The following is a 19,755-nucleotide window of genomic DNA, read 5'->3' as shown; positions in this document are numbered from 1 at the left end:
TCCAAGAGTCCGCCAGATGTGTCAGTCCATTCCAGAGGAACCTGTCTTCCCTGCACTGCCTTGATGTTAAAGACGAGGATCGACTCCCACCACGTGTGCACGTGGGACAGCCCTGTGGGAAAGCCTCGTGGGAAAGCTTCGTGGGAAAGACTCGAGGGAAAACCATAGATCCTTTGATCCACGCGGCGGACTGCGTGACACTGCTGCTACCGCTCTGGAGGAAATCGCAAGTGCATGCCCGCATTCGAGACGAGGACTGACTCCCCAGGGGAGACTCCAGAAGTACCCCAAGATCCATGTCAGCACTGGAGAGGAATCCTCAGGTTCCGGCCCCGACTCCACACAAGGTCTTAAGCCCCGGCATCGACGGGAGAGGAATCCCGAGACGCCCCCGAGGAACTCGCATGGGGACAGGCCTTTCCTGAGGCCACCAGAGCGGGTCCCTGAGGTCCCCGTCGTAAGTCGAGAGCACCTGCCGCAACTCGAGAAAATCCAGGAGGTTTTGCCCTCCGGGCGAGATGAGGCCCATTTCCGCTGAGGCTTCTCGAGGCCAATCACGTCTAACCACTGGAACTTCCAAAGGGTCCTTCACACCCTTGCTGCAACTCAAGAAGTTCCCCGACATACCTGTCTCCACTCGAGAGGAAGCACGTGGGGTCCCGCACACATCCAGGGGAGCCCCGTTTCCGCCTCCTAGCTCGAGATGAGGGATCCTTTCCCTGTTTCGTAGGGAAAGAATTCCCGGCGTTCCCGTCGCATCTCAAGAGGAGGCCCTCTCCACAGGAAAGGCGAGAGGAACTCCAGGGTCGTGCCACCATTCCAAGAGTCCCCCAGATGTGTCAGTCTATTCCAGAGGAACCTGTTTTCCCTGCACTGCCTTGACGTTCAAGCCGAGGATCGACTCCCACCACGTGTGCACGTGGGACAGCCCTGTGGGAAAGCCTCGTGGGAAAGCCTCGTGGGAAAGACTCGAGGGAAAACCATAGATCCTTTGATCCACGCGGAGGACTGCGTGACACTGCTGCTACCGCTCTGGAGGAAAGCGCAAGTGCATGCCCGCATTCGACACGATGACTGACTCCCCTGGGGAGACTCCAGAAGTACCCCAAGATCCATGTCAGCACTGGAGAGGAATCCTCAGGTTTCGGCCCCGACTCCACACAAGGTCTTAGGCCCCGGCATCGACGGGAGAGGAATTCCCAGAGGCCCCCGAGGAACTCGCATGGATACTGGCCTTTCCTGAGGCCACCAGAGCGGGTCCCTGAGGTCCCCGTCGTAAGTCGAGAGCACCTGCCGCAACTCGAGAAAATCCAGGAGGTTTTGCCCTCCAGGCGAGATGAGGCCCATTTCCGCTGAGGCTTCTCGAGGCTAATCACGTCTAACCACTGGAACTTCCAAAGGGTCCTTCACACCCTTGCTGCAACTCAAGAAGTTCCCCGACATACCCGTCTCCACTCGAGAGGAAGCACGTGGTGTCCCGCCCACATCCAGGGGAGCTCCATTTCCGACACCTAGCTCGAGAAGAGGGATCCTTTCCCTGTTTCGTAGGGAAAGAATTCCCGGCGTTCCCGTCGCATCTCAAGAGGAGGCGCTCTCCACAGGAAAGGCGAGAGGAACTCCAGGGTCGTGCCACCATTCCAAGAGTCCGCCAGATGTGTCAGTCCATTCCAGAGGAACCTGTTTTCCCTGCACTGCCTTGATGTTAAAGCCGAGGATCGACTCCCACCACGTGTGCACGTGGGACAGCCCTGTGGGAAAGCCTCGTGGGAAAGCCTCGTGGGAAAGACTCGAGGGAAAACCATAGATCCTTTGATCCACGCGGCGGACTGCGTGACACTGCTGCTACCGCTCTGGAGGAAAGCGCAAGTGCATGCCCGCATTCGAGACGAGGACTGACTCCCCTGGGGAGACTCCAGAAGTACCCCAAGATCCATGTCAGCACTGGAGAGGAATCCTCAGATTCCGGCCCCGACTCCACACAAGGTCTTAAGCCCCGGAATCGTCGGGAGAGGAATCCCGAGAGGCCCCCGAGGAACTCGCATGGGGACTGGCCTTTCCTGAGGCCACCAGAGCGGGTCCCTGAGGTCCCCGTCGTAAGTCGAGAGCACCTGCCGCAACTCGAGAAAATCCAGGAGGTTTTGCCCTCCGGGCGAGATGAGGCCCATTTCCGCTGAGGCTTCTCGAGGCCAATTACATCTAACCACTGGAACTTCCAAAGGGTCCTTCACGCCCTTGCTGCAACTCAAGAAGTTCCCCGACATACCTGTCTCCACTCGAGAGGAAGCACGTGGTGTCCCGCACACATCCAGGGGAGCCCCGTTTCCGCCTCCTAGCTCGAGATGAGGGATCCTTTCCCTGTTTCGTAGGGAAAGAATTCCCGGCGTTCCCGTCGCATCTCAAGAGGAGGCCCTCTCCACAGGAAAGGCGAGAGGAACTCCAGGGTCGTGCCACCATTCCAAGAGTCCCCCAGATGTGTCAGTCCATTCCAGAGGAACCTGTTTTCCCTGCACTGCCTTGACGTTCAAGCCGAGGATCGACTCCCACCACGTGTGCACGTGGGACAGCCCTGTGGGAAAGCCTCGTGGGAAAGCCTCGTGGGAAAGACTCGAGGGAAAACCATAGATCCTTTGATCCACGCGGAGGACTGCGTGACACTGCTGCTACCGCTCTGGAGGAAAGCGCAAGTGCATGCCCGCATTCGACACGAGGACTGACTCCCCTGGGGAGACTCCAGAAGTACCCCAAGATCCATGTCAGCACTGGAGAGGAATCCTCAGGTTCCGGCCCCCACTCCACACAAGGTCTTAGGCCCCGGCATCGACGGGCGAGGAATCCCGAGAAGCCCCCGAGAAACTGGCATGTGGACTGGCCTTTCCTGAGGCCACCAGAGCGGTTCCCTGAGGTCCCCGTCGTCAGTCGAGAGCACCTGCCGTAACTCGAGAAAATCCAGGAGGTTTTGCCCTCCAGGCGAGATGAGGCCCATTTCCGCTGAGGCTTCTCGAGGCCAATCACATCTAACCACTGGAACTTCCAAAGGGTCCTTCACACCCTTGCTGCAACTCAAGAAGTTCCCCGACATACCCGTCTCCACTCGAGAGGAAGCACGTGGGGTCCCGCACACATCCAGGGGAGCCCCGTTTCCGCCTCCTATCTCAAGATGAGGGATCCTTTCCCTGTTTCTTAGGGAAAGAATTCCCGGCGTTCCCGTCGCATCTCAAGAGGAGGTGCTCTCCACAGGAAAGGCGAGAGGAACTCCAGGGTCGTGCCACCATTCCAAGAGTCCCCCAGATGTGTCAGTCCATTCCAGAGGAACCTGTTTTCCCTGCACTGCCTTGACGTTCAAGCTGAGGATCGACTCCCACCACGTGTGCACGTGGGACAGCCCTGTGGGAAAGCCTCGTGGGAAAGCCTCGTGGGAAAGACTCGAGGGAAAACCATAGATCCTTTGATCCACGCGGCGGACTGCGTGACACTGCTTCTATCGCTCTGGAGGAAAGCGCAAGTGCATGCCCGCATTCGAGACGAGGACTGACTCCCCTGGGGAGACTCCAGAAGTACCCCAAGATCCATGTCAGCACTGGAGAGGAATCCTCAGGTTTCGGCCCCGACTCCACACAAGGTCTTAAGCCCCGGCATCGACGGGAGAGGAATCCCCAGAGGCCCCCGAGGAACTCGCATGGATACTGGCCTTTCCTGAGGCCACCAGAGCGGGTCCCTGAGGTCCCCGTCGTAAGTCGAGAGCACCTGCCGCAACTCGAGAAAATCCAGGAGGTTTTGCCCTCCAGGCGAGATGAGGCCCATTTCCGCTGAGGCTTCTCGAGGCTAATCACGTCTAACCACTGGAACTTCCAAAGGGTCCTTCACACCCTTGCTGCAACTCAAGAAGTTCCCCGACATACCCGTCTCCACTCGAGAGGAAGCACGTGGGGTCCCGCACACATCCAGGGGAGCTCCATTTCCGACACCTAGCTCGAGAAGAGGGATCCTTTCCCTGTTTCGTAGGGAAAGAATTCCCGGCGTTCCAGTCGCATCTCAAGAGGAGGCGCTCTCCACAGGAAAGGCGAGAGGAACTCCAGGGTCGTGCCACCATTCCAAGAGTCCCCCAGATGTGTCAGTCCATTCCAGAGGAACCTGTTTTCCCTGCACTGCCTTGACGTTCAAGCCAAGGATCGACTCCCACCACGTGTGCACGTGGGACAGCCCTGTGGGAAAGCCTCGTGGGAAAGCCTCGTGGGAAAGACTCGAGGGAAAACCATAGATCCTTTGATCCACGCGGCGGACTGCGTGACACTGCTGCTACCGCTCTGGAGGAAAGCGCAAGTGCATGCCCGAATTCTAGACGAGGACTGACTCCCCTGGGGAGACTCCAGAAGTACCCCAAGATCCATGTCAGCACTGGAGAGGAATCCTCAGGTTCCGGCCCCGACTCCACACAAGGTCTTAGGCCCCGGCATCGACGGGAGAGGAATCCCGAGAGGCCCCCGAGGAACTCGCATGGGGACTGGCCTTTCCTGAGGCCACAAGAGCGGGTCCCTGAGGTCCCCGTCGTAAGTCGAGAGCACCTGCCGCAACTCGAGAAAATCCAGGAGGTTTTGCCCTCCAGGCGAGATGAGGCCCATTTCCGCTGAGGCTTCTCGAGGCCAATCACGTCTAACCACTGGAACTTCCAAAGGGTCCTTCACACCCTTGCTGCAACTCAAGAAGTTCCCCGACATACCCGTCTCCACTCGAGAGGAAGCACGTGGTGTCCCGCACACATCCAGGGGAGCCCCGTTTCCGCCTCCTATCTCGAGATGAGGGATCCTTTCCCTGTTTCGTAGGGAAAGAATTCCCGGCGTTCCCGTCGCATCTCAAGAGGAGGCCCTCTCCAGAGGAAAGGCGAGAGGAACTCCAGGGTCGTGCCACCATTCCAAGAGTCCCCCAGATGTGTCAGTCCATTCAAGAGGAACCTGTTTTCCCTGCACTGCCTTGACGTTCAAGCCGAGGATCGACTCCCACCACGTGTGCACGTGGGACAGCCCTGTGGGAAAGCCTCGTGGGAAAGCCTCGTGGGAAAGACTCGAGGGAAAACCATAGATCCTTTGATCCACGCGGAGGACTGCGTGACACTGCTGCTACCGCTCTGGAGGAAAGCGCAAGTGCATGCCCGCATTCGACACGAGGACTGACTCCCCTGGGGAGACTCCAGAAGTACCCCAAGATCCATGTCAGCACTGGAGAGGAATCCTCAGGTTCCGGCCCCGACTCCACACAAGGTCTTAAGCCCCGGCATCGACGGGAGAGGAATCCCGAGACGCCCCCGAGGAACTCGCATGGATACTGGCCTTTCCTGAGGCCACCAGAGCGGGTCCCTGAGGTCCCCGTCGTAAGTCGAGAGCACCTGCCGCAACTCGAGAAAATCCAGGAGGTTTTGCCCTCCAGGCGAGATGAGGCCCATTTCCGCTGAGGCTTCTCGAGGCTAATCACGTCTAACCACTGGAACTTCCAAAGGGTCCTTCACACCCTTGCTGCAACTCAAGAAGTTCCCCGACATACCCGTCTCCACTCGAGAGGAAGCACGTGGGGTCCCGCACACATCCAGGGGAGCTCCATTTCCGACACCTAGCTCGAGAAGAGGGATCCTTTCCCTGTTTCGTAGGGAAAGAATTCCCGGCGTTCCAGTCGCATCTCAAGAGGAGGCGCTCTCCACAGGAAAGGCGAGAGGAACTCCAGGGTCGTGCCACCATTCCAAGAGTCCCCCAGATGTGTCAGTCCATTCCAGAGGAACCTGTTTTCCCTGCACTGCCTTGACGTTCAAGCCAAGGATCGACTCCCACCACGTGTGCACGTGGGACAGCCCTGTGGGAAAGCCTCGTGGGAAAGCCTCGTGGGAAAGACTCGAGGGAAAACCATAGATCCTTTGATCCACGCGGCGGACTGCGTGACACTGCTGCTACCGCTCTGGAGGAAAGCGCAAGTGCATGCCCGAATTCTAGACGAGGACTGACTCCCCTGGGGAGACTCCAGAAGTACCCCAAGATCCATGTCAGCACTGGAGAGGAATCCTCAGGTTCCGGCCCCGACTCCACACAAGGTCTTAGGCCCCGGCATCGACGGGAGAGGAATCCCGAGAGGCCCCCGAGGAACTCGCATGGGGACTGGCCTTTCCTGAGGCCACAAGAGCGGGTCCCTGAGGTCCCCGTCGTAAGTCGAGAGCACCTGCCGCAACTCGAGAAAATCCAGGAGGTTTTGCCCTCCAGGCGAGATGAGGCCCATTTCCGCTGAGGCTTCTCGAGGCCAATCACGTCTAACCACTGGAACTTCCAAAGGGTCCTTCACACCCTTGCTGCAACTCAAGAAGTTCCCCGACATACCCGTCTCCACTCGAGAGGAAGCACGTGGTGTCCCGCACACATCCAGGGGAGCCCCGTTTCCGCCTCCTATCTCGAGATGAGGGATCCTTTCCCTGTTTCGTAGGGAAAGAATTCCCGGCGTTCCCGTCGCATCTCAAGAGGAGGCCCTCTCCACAGGAAAGGCGAGAGGAACTCCAGGGTCGTGCCACCATTCCAAGAGTCCCCCAGATGTGTCAGTCCATTCAAGAGGAACCTGTTTTCCCTGCACTGCCTTGACGTTCAAGCCGAGGATCGACTCCCACCACGTGTGCACGTGGGACAGCCCTGTGGGAAAGCCTCGTGGGAAAGCCTCGTGGGAAAGACTCGAGGGAAAACCATAGATCCTTTGATCCACGCGGCGGACTGCGTGACACTGCTGCTACCGCTCTGGAGGAAAGCGCAAGTCCATGCCCGCATTCGAGGCGAGGACTGACTCCCCTGGGGAGACTCCAGAAGTACCCCAAGATCCATGTCAGCACTGGAGAGGAATCCTCAGGTTCCGGCCCCGACTCCACACAAGGTCTTAGGCCCCGGCATCGACGGGCGAGGAATCCCGAGAAGCCCCCGAGGAACTCGCATGGGGACTGGCCTTTCCTGAGGCCACCAGAGCGGTTCCCTGAGGTCCCCGTCGTAATTGGAGAGCACCTGCCGTAACTCGAGAAAATCCAGGAGGTTTTGCCCTCCAGGCGAGATGAGGCCCATTTCCGCTGAGGCTTCTCGAGGCCAATCACATCTAAGCACTGGAACTTCCAAAGGGTCCTTCACACCCTTGCTGCAACTCAAGAAGTTCCCCGACATACCCGTCTCCACTCGAGAGGAAGCACGTGGGGTCCCGCACACATCCAGGGGAGCCCCGTTTCCGCCTCCTATCTCAAGATGAGGGATCCTTTCCCTGTTTCGTAGGGATAGAATTCCCGGCGTTCCCGTCGCATCTCAAGAGGAGGTGCTCTCCACAGGAAAGGCGAGAGGAACTCCAGGGTCGTGCCACCATTCCAAGAGTCCCCCAGATGTGTCAGTCCATTCCAGAGGAACCTGTTTTCCCTGCACTGCCTTGACGTTCAAGCTGAGGATCGACTCCCACCACGTGTGCACGTGGGACAGCCCTGTGGGAAAGCCTCGTGGGAAAGCCTCGTGGGAAAGACTCGAGGGAAAACCATAGATCCTTTGATCCACGCGGCGGACTGCGTGACACTGCTGCTACCGCTCTGGAGGAAAGCGCAAGTGCATGCCCGCATTCGAGACGAGGACTGACTCCCCTGGGGAGACTCCAGAAGTACCCCAAGATCCATGTCAGCACTGGAGAGGAATCCTCAGGTTTCGGCCCCGACTCCACACAAGGTCTTAGGCCCCGGCATCGACGGGAGAGGAATCCCCAGAGGCCCCCGAGGAACTCGCATGGATACTGGCCTTTCCTGAGGCCACCAGAGCGGGTCCCTGAGGTCCCCGTCGTAAGTCGAGAGCACCTGCCGCAACTCGAGAAAATCCAGGAGGTTTTGCCCTCCAGGCGAGATGAGGCCCATTTCCGCTGAGGCTTCTCGAGGCTAATCACGTCTAACCACTGGAACTTCCAAAGGGTCCTTCACACCCTTGCTGCAACTCAAGAAGTTCCCCGACATACCCGTCTCCACTCGAGAGGAAGCACGTGGTGTCCCGCCCACATCCAGGGGAGCTCCATTTCCGACACCTAGCTCGAGAAGAGGGATCCTTTCCCTGTTTCATAGGGAAAGAATTCCCGGCGTTCCCGTCGCATCTCAAGAGGAGGCGCTCTCCACAGGAAAGGCGAGAGGAACTCCAGGGTCGTGCCACCATTCCAAGAGTCCCCCAGATGTGTCAGTCCATTCCAGAGGAACCTGTTTTCCCTGCACTGCCTTGACGTTCAAGCCAAGGATCGACTCCCACCACGTGTGCACGTGGGACAGCCCTGTGGGAAAGCCTCGTGGGAAAGCCTCGTGGGAAAGACTCGAGGGAAAACCATAGATCCTTTGATCCACGCGGCTTACTGCGTGACACTGCTGCTACCGCTCTGGAGGAAAGCGCAAGTGCATGCCCGCATTCGAGACGAGGACTGACTCCCCTGGGGAGACTCCAGAAGTACCCCAAGATCCATGTCAGCACTGGAGAGGAATCCTCAGGTTCCGGCCCCGACTCCACACAAGGTCTTAGGCCCCGGCATCGACGGGAGAGGAATCCCGAGAGGCCCCCAAGGAACTCGCATGGGGACTGGCCTGTCCTGAGGCCACCAGTGCGGGTCCCTGAGGTCCCCGTCGTAAGTCGAGAGCACCTGCCGCAACTCGAGAAAATCCAGGAGGTTTTGCCCTCCAGGCGAGATGAGGCCCATTTCCGCTGAGGCTTCTCGAGGCCAATCACATCTAACCACTGGAACTTCCAAAGGGTCCTTCACACCCTTGCTGCAACTCAAGAAGTTCCCCGACATACCCGTCTGCACTCGAGAGGAAGCACGTGGTGTCCCGCACACATCCAGGGGAGCCCCGTTTCCGCCTCCTAGCTCGAGATGAGGGATCCTTTCCCTGTTTCTTAGGGAAAGAATTCCCGGCGTTCCCGTCGCATCTCAAGAGGAGGCGCTCTCCACAGGAAAGGTGAGAGGAACTCCAGGGTCGTGCCACCATTCCAAGAGTCCCCCAGATGTGTCAGTCCATTCAAGAGGAACCTGTTTTCCCTGCACTGCCTTGACGTTCAAGCCGAGGATCGACTCCCACCACGTGTGCACGTGGGACAGCCCTGTGAGAAAGCCTCGTGGGAAAGCCTCGTGGGAAAGACTCGAGGGAAAACCATAGATCCTTTGATCCACGCGGCGGACTGCGTGACACTGCTGCTACCGCTCTGGAGGAAAGCGCAAGTCCATGCCCGCATTCGAGGCGAGGACTGACTCCCCTGGGGAGACTCCAGAAGTACCCCAAGATCCATGTCAGCACTGGAGAGGAATCCTCAGGTTCCGGCCCCGACTCCACACAAGGTCTTAGGCCCCGGCATCGACGGGCGAGGAATCCCGAGAAGCCCCCGAGGAACTCGCATGGGGACTGGCCTTTCCTGAGGCCACCAGAGCGGTTCCCTGAGGTCCCCGTCGTAATTGGAGAGCACCTGCCGTAACTCGAGAAAATCCAGGAGGTTTTGCCCTCCAGGCGAGATGAGGCCCATTTCCGCTGAGGCTTCTCGAGGCCAATCACATCTAAGCACTGGAACTTCCAAAGGGTCCTTCACACCCTTGCTGCAACTCAAGAAGTTCCCCGACATACCCGTCTCCACTCGAGAGGAAGCACGTGGGGTCCCGCACACATCCAGGGGAGCCCCGTTTCCGCCTCCTATCTCAAGATGAGGGATCCTTTCCCTGTTTCGTAGGGAAAGAATTCCCGGCGTTCCCGTCGCATCTCAAGAGGAGGCGCTCTCCACAGGAAAGGTGAGAGGAACTCCAGGGTCGTGCCACCATTCCAAGAGTCCCCCAGATGTGTCAGTCCATTCAAGAGGAACCTGTTTTCCCTGCACTGCCTTGACGTTCAAGCCGAGGATCGACTCACACCACGTGTGCACGTGGGACAGCCCTGTGGGAAAGCCTCGTGGGAAAGCCTCGTGGGAAAGACTCGAGGGAAAACCATAGATCCTTTGATCCACGCGGCGGACTGCGTGACACTGCTGCTACCGCTCTGGAGGAAAGCGCAAGTGCATGCCCGCATTCGAGACGAGGACTGACTCCCCTGGGGAGACTCCAGAAGTACCCCAAGATCCATGTCAGCACTGGAGAGGAATCCTCAGGTTCCGGCCCCGACTCCACACAAGGTCTTAGGCCCCGGCATCGACGGGAGAGGAATCCCGAGACGCCCCCGAGGAACTCGCATGGGGACTGGCCTTTCCTGAGGCCACCAGAGCGGTTCCCTGAGGTCCCCGTCGTAATTCGAGAGAACCTGCCGCAACTCGAGAAAATCCAGGAGGTTTTGCCCTCCAGGCGAGATGAGGCCCATTTCCGCTGAGGCTTCTCGAGGCCAATCATATCTAACCACTGGAACTTCCAAAGGGTCCTTCACACCCTTGCTGCAACTCAAGAAGTTCCCCGACATACCTGTCTCCACTCGAGAGGAAGCACGTGGGGTCCCGCACACATCCAGGGGAGCCCCGTTTCCGCCTCCTAGCTCGAGATGAGGGATCCTTTCCCTGTTTCGTAGGGAAAGAATTCCCGGAGTTCCCGTCGCATCTCAAGAGGAGGCCCTCTCCACAGGAAAGGCGAGAGGAACTCCAGGGTCGTGCCACCATTCCAAGAGTCCCCCAGATGTGTCAGTCCATTCCAGAGGAAACTGTTTTCCCTGCACTGCCTTGACGTTCAAGCCGAGGATCGACTCCCACCACGTGTGCACGTGGGACAGCCCTGTGGGAAAGCCTCGTGGGAAAGCCTCGTGGGAAAGACTCGAGGGAAAACCATAGATCCTTTGATCCACGCGGAGGACTGCGTGACACTGCTGCTACCGCTCTGGAGGAAAGCGCAAGTGCATGCCCGCATTCGACACGAGGACTGACTCCCCTGGGGAGACTCCAGAAGTACCCCAAGATCCATGTCAGCACTGGAGAAGAATCCTCAGGTTCCGGCCCCGACTCCACACAAGGTCTTAGGCCCCGGCATCGACGGGCGAGGAATCCCGAGAAGCCCCCGAGGAACTCGCATGGGGACTGGCCTTTCCTGAGGCCACCAGAGCGGTTCCCTGAGGTCCCCGTCGTAAGTCGAGAGCACCTGCCGTAACTCGAGAAAATCCAGGAGGTTTTGCCCTCCAGGCGAGATGAGGCCCATTTCCGCTGAGGCTTCTCGAGGCCAATCACATCTAACCACTGGAACTTCCAAAGGGTCCTTCACACCCTTGCTGCAACTCAAGAAGTTCCCCGACAGACCCGTCTCCACTCGAGAGGAAGCACGTGGGGTCCCGCACACATCCAGGGGAGCCCCGTTTCCGCCTCCTATCTCAAGATGAGGGATCCTTTCCCTGTTTCGTAGGGAAAGAATTCCCGGCGTTCCCGTCGCATCTCTAGAGGAGGTGCTCTCCACAGGAAAGGCGAGAGGAACTCCAGGGTCGTGCCACCATTCCAAGAGTCCCCCAGATGTGTCAGTCCATTCCAGAGGAACCTGTTTTCCCTGCACTGCCTTGATGTTCAAGCTGAGGATCGACTCCCACCACGTGTGCACGTGGGACAGCCCTGTGGGAAAGCCTCGTGGGAAAGCCTCGTGGGAAAGACTCGAGGGAAAACCATAGATCCTTTGATCCACGCGGCGGACTGCGTGACACTGCTTCTACCGCTCTGGAGGAAAGCGCAAGTGCATGCCCGCATTCGAGACGAGGACTGACTCCCCTGGGGAGACTCCAGAAGTACCCCAAGATCCATGTCAGTACTGGAGAGGAATCCTCAGGTTCCGGCCACGACTCCACACAAGGTCTTAGGCCCCGGCATCGACGGGAGAGGAATCCCGAAACGCCCCCGAGGAACTCGCATGGGGACTGGCCTTTACTGAGGCCACCAGAGCGGGTCCCTGAGGTCCCCGTCGTAAGTCGAGAGCACCTGCCGCAACTCGAGAAAATCCAGGAGGTTTTGCCCTCCAGGCGAGATGAGGCCCATTTCCGCTGAGGCTTCTCGAGGCCAATCACATCTAACCACTGGAACTTCCAAAGGGTCCTTCACACCCTTGCTGCAACTCAAGAAGTTCCCCGACATACCCGTCTCCACTCGAGAGGAAGCACGTGGTGTCCCGCCCACATCCAGGGGAGCCCCGTTTCCGCCTCCTAGATCGAGATGAGGGATCCTTTCCCTGTTTCGTAGGGAAAAAATTCCCGGCGTTCCCGTCGCATCTCAAGAGGAGGCGCTCTCCACAGGAAAGGCGAGAGGAACTCCAGGGTCGAGACACCATTCCAAGAGTCCCCCAGATGTGTCAGTCCATTCCAGAGGAACCTGTTTTCCCTGCACTGCCTTGACGTTCAAGCCGAGGATCGACTCCCACCACGTGTGCACGTGGGACAGCCCTGTGGGAAAGCCTCGTTTGACAGCCTCATGGGAAAGACTCTAGGGAAAACCATAGATCCTTTGATCCACGCGGCGGACTGCGTGACACTGCTGCTACCGCTCTGGAGGAAAGCGCAAGTGCATGCCCGCATTCGAGACGAGGACTGACTCCCCTGGGGAGACTCCAGAAGTACCCCAAGATCCATGTCAGCACTGGAGAGGAATCCTCAGGTTCCGGCCACGACTCCACACAAGGTCTTAAGCCCCGGCATGGACGGGAGAGGAATCCCGAGAGGCCCCCGAGGAACTCGCATGGGGACTGGCCTTTCCTGAGGCCACCAGAGCGGGTCCCTGAGGTCCCCGTCGTAAGTCGAGAGCACGTGCCGCAACTAGAGAAAATCCAGGAGGTTTTGCCCTCCAGGCGAGATGAGGCCCATTTCCGCTGAGGCTTCTCGAGGCCAATCACATCTAACCACTGGAACTTCCAAAGGGTCCTTCACACCCTTGCTGCAACTCAAGAAGTTCCCCGACATACCCGTCTCCACTCGAGAGGAAGCACGTGGTGTCCCGCACACATCTAGGGGAGCCCCGTTTCCGCCTCCTAGCTCGAGATGAGGGATCCTTTCCCTGTTTCGTAGGGAAAGAATTCCCTGCGTTCCCGTCGCATCTCAAGAGGAGGCGCTCTCCACAGGAAAGGCGAGAGGAACTCCAGGGTCGTGCCACCATTCCAAGAGTCCCCCAGATGTGTCAGTCCATTCCAGAGGAACATGTTTTCCCTGCACTGCCTTGACGTTCAAGCCGAGGATCGACTCCCACCACGTGTGCACGTGGGACAGCCCTGTGGGAAAGCCTCGTGCGAAAGCCTCGTGGGAAAGACTCGAGGGAAAATCATAGATCCTTTGATCCACGCGGCGGACTGCGTGACACTGCTGCTATCGCTCTGGAGGAAAGCGCAAGTGCATGCCCGCATTCGAGACGAGGACTGACTCCCCTGGGGAGACTCCAGAAGTACCCCAAGATCCATGTCAGCACTGGAGAGGAATCCTCAGGTTCCGGCCCCGACTCCACACAAGGTCTTAGGACCCGGCATCGACGGGAGAGGAATCCCGAGACGCCCCCGAGGAACTCGCATGGGGACTGGCCTTTCCTGAGGCCACAAGAGCGGTTCCCTGAGGTCCCCGTCGTAAGTCGAGAGCACCTGCCGCAACTCGAGAAAATCCAGGAGGTTTTGCCCTCCAGGCGAGATGAGGCCCATTTCCGCTGAGGGTTCTCGAGGCCAATCACATCTAACCACTGGAACTTCCAAAGGGTCCTTCACACCCTTGCTGCAACTCAAGAAGTTCCCCGACATACCCCTCTCCACTCGAAAGGAAGCACGTGGGTCACGCACACATCCAGGGGAGCCCCGTTTCCGCCTCCTACCTCGAGATGAGGGATCCTTTCCCTGTTTCGTAGGGAAAGAATTCCCGGCGTTCCCGTCGCATCTCAAGAGGAGGCGCTCTCCACAGGAAAGGCGAGAGGAACTCCAGGGTCGTGCCACCATTCCAAGAGTCCCCCAGATGTGTCAATCCATTCCAGAGGAACTTGTTTTCCCTGCACTGCCTTGACGTTCAAGCCGAGGATCGAGTCCCACCACGTGTGCACGTGGGACAGCCCTGTGGGAAAGCCTCGTGGGAAAGCCTCGTGGGAAAGACTCGAGGGAAAATCATAGATCCTTTGATCCACGTGGCTGACTGCGTGACACTGCTGCTACCGCTCTGGAGGAAAGCGCAAGTGCATGCCCGCATTCGAGACGAGGACTGACTCCCCTGGGGAGACTCCAGAAGTACCCCAAGATCCATGTCAGCACTGGAGAGGAATCCTCAGGTTTCGGCCCCGACTCCACAGAAGGTCTTAGGCCCCGGCATCGACGGGAGAGGAATCCCCAGAGGCCCCCGAGGAACTCGCATGTGGACTGGCCTTTCTTGAGGCCACCAGAGCGGGTCCCTGAGGTCCCCGTCGTAAGTCGAGAGCACCTGCCGCAACTCGAGAAAATCCAGGAGGTTTTGCCCTCCAGGCGAGATGAGGCCCATTTCCGCTGAGGCTTCTCGAGGCTAATCACATCTAACCACTGGATCTTCCAAAGGGTCCTTCACACCCTTGCTGCAACTCAAGAAGGTCCCCGACATACCCGTCTCCACTCGAGAGGAAGCACGTGGGGTCCCGCACACATCCAGGGGAGCCCCGTTTCCGCCTCCTAGCTCGAGATGAGGGATCCTTTCCCTGTTTCGTAGGGAAAGAATTCCCGGCGTTCCCGTCGCATCTCAAGAGGAGGCGCTCTCCACAGGAAAGGCGAGAGGAACTCCAGGGTCGTGACACCATTCCAAGAGTCCCCCAGATGTGTCAGTCCATTCCAGAGGAACCTATTTTCCCTGCACTGCCTTGACGTTCAAGCCAAGGATCGACTCCCACCACGTGTGCACGTGGGACAGCCCTGTGGGAAAGCCTCGTGCGAAAGCCTCGTGGGAAAGACTCGAGGGAAAACCATAGATCCTTTGATCCACGCGGCGGACTGCGTGACACTGCTGCTACCGCTCTGGAGGAAAGCGCAAGTCCATGCCCGCATTCGAGGCGAGGACTGACTCCCCTGGGGAGACTCCAGAAGTACCCCAAGATCCATGTCAGCACTGGAGAGGAATCCTCAGGTTCCGGCCCCGACTCCACACAAGGTCTTAGGCCCCGGCATCGACGGGCGAGGAATCCCGAGACGCCCCCGAGGAACTCGCATGGGGACTGGCCTTTCCTGAGGCCACCAGAGCGATTCCCTGAGATCCCCGTCCTAAGTCGAGAGCACCTGCCGCAACTCGAGAAAATCCAGGAGGTTTTGCCCTCCAGGCGAGATGAGGCCCATTTACGCTGAGGCTTCTCGAGGCCAATCACATCTAACCACTGGAACTTCCAAAGGGTCCTTCACACCCTTGCTGCAACTCAAGAAGTTCCCCGACATACCCGTCTCCACTCGAGAGGAAGCACGTGGTGTCCCGCACACATCCAGGGGAGCCCCGTTTCCGCCTCCTAGCTCGAGATGAGGGATCCTTTCCCTGTTTCGTAGGGAAAGAATTCCCGGCGTTCCCGTCGCATCTCAAGAGGAGGTGCTCTCCACAGGAAAGGCGAGAGGAACTCCAGGGTCGTGCCACCATTCCAAGAGTCCCCCAGATGTGTCAGTCCATTCCAGAGGAACCTGTTTTCCCTGCACTGCCTTGACGTTCAAGCCAAGGATCGACTCCCACCACGTGTGCACGTGGGACAGCCCTGTGGGAAAGCCTCGTGGGAAAGCCTCGTGGGAAAGACTCGAGGGAAAACCATAGATCCTTTGATCCACGCGGCGGACTGCGTGACACTGCTGCTACCGCTCTGGAGGAAAGCGCAAGTGCATGCCCGCATTCGAGACGAGGACTGACTCCCCTGGGGAGACTCCAGAAGTACCCCAAGATCCATGTCAGCACTGGAGAGGAATCCTCAGGTTCCGGCCCCGACTCCACACAAGGTCTTAGGCCCCGGCATCGACGGGAGAGGAATCCCGAGAGGCCCCCGAGGAACTCGCATGGGGACTGGCCTTTCCTGAGGCCACCAGAGCGGTTCCCTGAGGTCCCCGTCGTAAGTCGAGAGCACCTGCCGTAACTCGAGAAAATCCAGGAGGTTTTGCCCTCCAGGCGAGATGAGGCCCATTTCCGCTGAGGCTTCTCGAGGCCAATCACATCTAACCACTGGAACTTCCAAAGGGTCCTTCACACCCTTGCTGCAACTCAAGAAGTTCCCCGACATACCCGTCTCCACTCGAGAGGAAGCACGTGGTGTCCCGCACACATCCAGGGGAGCCCCGTTTCCGCCTCCTAGCTCGAGATGAGGGATCCTTTCCCTGTTTCGTAGGGAAAGAATTCCCGGCGTTCCCGTCGCATCTCAAGAGGAGGCGCTCTCCACAGGAAAGGCGAGAGGAACTCCAGGGTCGTGCCACCATTCCAAGAGTCCCCCAGATGTGTCAGTCCATTCCAGAGGAACCTGTTTTCCCTGCACTGCCTTGACGTTCAAGCCGAGGATCGACTCCCACCACGTGTGCACGTGGGACAGCCCTGTGGGAAAGCCTCGTGGGACAGCCTCATGGGAAAGACTCTAGGGAAAACCATAGATCCTTTGATCCACGCGGCGGACTGCGTGACACTGCTGCTACCGCTCTGGAGGAAAGCGCAAGTGCATGCCCGCATTCGAGACGAGGACTGACTCCCCTGGGGAGACTCCAGAAGTACCCCAAGATCCATGTCAGCACTGGAGAGGAATCCTCAGGTTCCGGCCACGACTCCACACAAGGTCTTAAGCCCCGGCATCGACGGGAGAGGAATCCCGAGAGGCCCCCGAGGAACTCGCATGGGGACTGGCCTTTCCTGAGGCCACCAGAGCGGGTCCCTGAGGTCCCCGTCGTAAGTCGAGAGCACGTGCCGCAACTAGAGAAAATCCAGGAGGTTTTGCCCTCCAGGCGAGATGAGGCCCATTTCCGCTGAGGCTTCTCGAGGCCAATCACATCTAACCACTGGAACTTCCAAAGGGTCCTTCACACCCTTGCTGCAACTCAAGAAGTTCCCCGACATACCCGTCTGCACTCGAGAGGAAGCACGTGGTGTCCCGCACACATCTAGGGGAGCCCCGTTTCCGCCTCCTAGCTCGAGATGAGGGATCCTTTCCCTGTTTCGTAGGGAAAGAATTCCCTGCGTTCCCGTCGCATCTCAAGAGGAGGCGCTCTCCACAGGAAAGGCGAGAGGAACTCCAGGGTCGTGCCACCATTCCAAGAGTCCCCCAGATGTGTCAGTCCATTCCAGAGGAACCTGTTTTCCCTGCACTGCCTTGACGTTCAAGCCGAGGATCGACTCCCACCACGTGTGCACGTGGGACAGCCCTGTGGGAAAGCCTCGTGCGAAAGCCTCGTGGGAAAGACTCGAGGGAAAATCATAGATCCTTTGATCCACGCGGCGGACTGCGTGACACTGCTGCTATCGCTCTGGAGGAAAGCGCAAGTGCATGCCCGCATTCGAGACGAGGACTGACTCCCCTGGGGAGACTCCAGAAGTACCCCAAGATCCATGTCAGCACTAGAGAGGAATCCTCAGGTTCCGGCCCCGACTCCACACAAGGTCTTAGGACCCGGCATCGACGGGAGAGGAATCCCGAGACGCCCCCGAGGAACTCGCATGGGGACTGGCCTTTCCTGAGGCCACAAGAGCGGTTCCCTGAGGTCCCCGTCGTAAGTCGAGAGCACCTGCCGCAACTCGAGAAAATCCAGGAGGTTTTGCCCTCCAGGCGAGATGAGGCCCATTTCCGCTGAGGGTTCTCGAGGCCAATCACATCTAACCACTGGAACTTCCAAAGGGTCCTTCACACCCTTGCTGCAACTCAAGAAGTTCCCCGACATACCCCTCTCCACTCGAAAGGAAGCACGTGGGTCACGCACACATCCAGGGGAGCCCCGTTTCCGCCTCCTAGCTCGAGATGAGGGATCCTTTCCCTGTTTCGTAGGGAAAGAATTCCCGGCGTTCCCGTCGCATCTCAAGAGGAGGCGCTCTCCACAGGAAAGGCGAGAGGAACTCCAGGGTCGTGCCACCATTCCAAGAGTCCCCCAGATGTGTCAATCCATTCCAGAGGAACTTGTTTTCCCTGCACTGCCTTGACGTTCAAGCCGAGGATCGAGTCCCACCACGTGTGCACGTGGGACAGCCCTGTGGGAAAGCCTCGTGGGAAAGCCTCGTGGGAAAGACTCGAGGGAAAACCATAGATCCTTTGATCCACGTGGCTGACTGCGTGACACTGCTGCTACCGCTCTGGAGGAAAGCGCAAGTGCATGCCCGCATTCGAGACGAGGACTGACTCCCCTGGGGAGACTCCAGAAGTACCCCAAGATCCATGTCAGCACTGGAGAGGAATCCTCAGGTTCCGGCCCCGACTCCACAGAAGGTCTTAGGCCCCGGCATCGACGGGAGAGGAATCCCCAGAGGCCCCCGAGGAACTCGCATGGGGACTGGCCTTTCTTGAGGCCACCAGAGCGGGTCCCTGAGGTCCCCGTCGTAAGTCGAGAGCACCTGCCGCAACTCGAGAAAATCCAGGAGGTTTTGCCCTCCAGGCGAGATGAGGCCCATTTCCGCTGAGGCTTCTCGAGGCTAATCACATCTAACCACTGGATCTTCCAAAGGGTCCTTCACACCCTTGCTGCAACTCAAGAAGGTCCCCGACATACCCGTCTCCACTCGAGAGGAAGCACGTGGGGTCCCGCACACATCCAGGGGAGCCCCGTTTCCGCCTCCTAGCTCGAGATGAGGGATCCTTTCCCTGTTTCGTAGGGAAAGAATTCCCGGCGTTCCCGTCGCATCTCAAGAGGAGGCGCTCTCCACAGGAAAGGCGAGAGGAACTCCAGGGTCGTGACACCATTCCAAGAGTCCCCCAGATGTGTCAGTCCATTCCAGAGGAACCTATTTTCCCTGCACTGCCTTGACGTTCAAGCCAAGGATCGACTCCCACCACGTGTGCACGTGGGACAGCCCTGTGGGAAAGCCTCGTGCGAAAGCCTCGTGGGAAAGACTCGAGGGAAAACCATAGATCCTTTGATCCACGCGGCGGACTGCGTGACACTGCTGCTACCGCTCTGGAGGAAAGCGCAAGTCCATGCCCGCATTCGAGGCGAGGACTGACTCCCCTGGGGAGACTCCAGAAGTACCCCAAGATCCATGTCAGCACTGGAGAGGAATCCTCAGGTTCCGGCCCCGACTCCACACAAGGTCTTAGGCCCCGGCATCGACGGGCGAGGAATCCCGAGACGCCCCCGAGGAACTCGCATGGGGACTGGCCTTTCCTGAGGCCACCAGAGCGATTCCCTGAGATCCCCGTCCTAAGTCGAGAGCACCTGCCGCAACTCGAGAAAATCCAGGAGGTTTTGCCCTCCAGGCGAGATGAGGCCCATTTACGCTGAGGCTTCTCGAGGCCAATCACATCTAACCACTGGAACTTCCAAAGGGTCCTTCACACCCTTGCTGCAACTCAAGAAGTTCCCCGACATACCCGTCTCCACTCGAGAGGAAGCACGTGGTGTCCCGCACACATCCAGGGGAGCCCCGTTTCCGTCTCCTAGCTCGAGATGAGGGATCCTTTCCCTGTTTCGTAGGGAAAGAATTCCCGGCGTTCCCGTCGCTTCTCAAGAGGAGGCGCTCTCCACAGGAAAGGCGAGAGGAACTCCAGGGTCGTGCCACCATTCCAAGAGTCCCCCAGATGTGTCAGTCCATTCCAGAGGAACCTGTTTTCCCTGCACTGCCTTGACGTTCAAGCCGAGGATCGAGTCCCACCACGTGTGCACGTGGGACAGCAGTGTGGGAAAGCC

The sequence above is a fragment of the Ovis canadensis genome, chromosome 7 (assembly GCF_042477335.2).
Source record: "Ovis canadensis isolate MfBH-ARS-UI-01 breed Bighorn chromosome 7, ARS-UI_OviCan_v2, whole genome shotgun sequence".
Taxonomy (NCBI): domain Eukaryota; kingdom Metazoa; phylum Chordata; class Mammalia; order Artiodactyla; family Bovidae; genus Ovis; species Ovis canadensis.
This window is presented reverse-complemented; position numbering follows the sequence as displayed.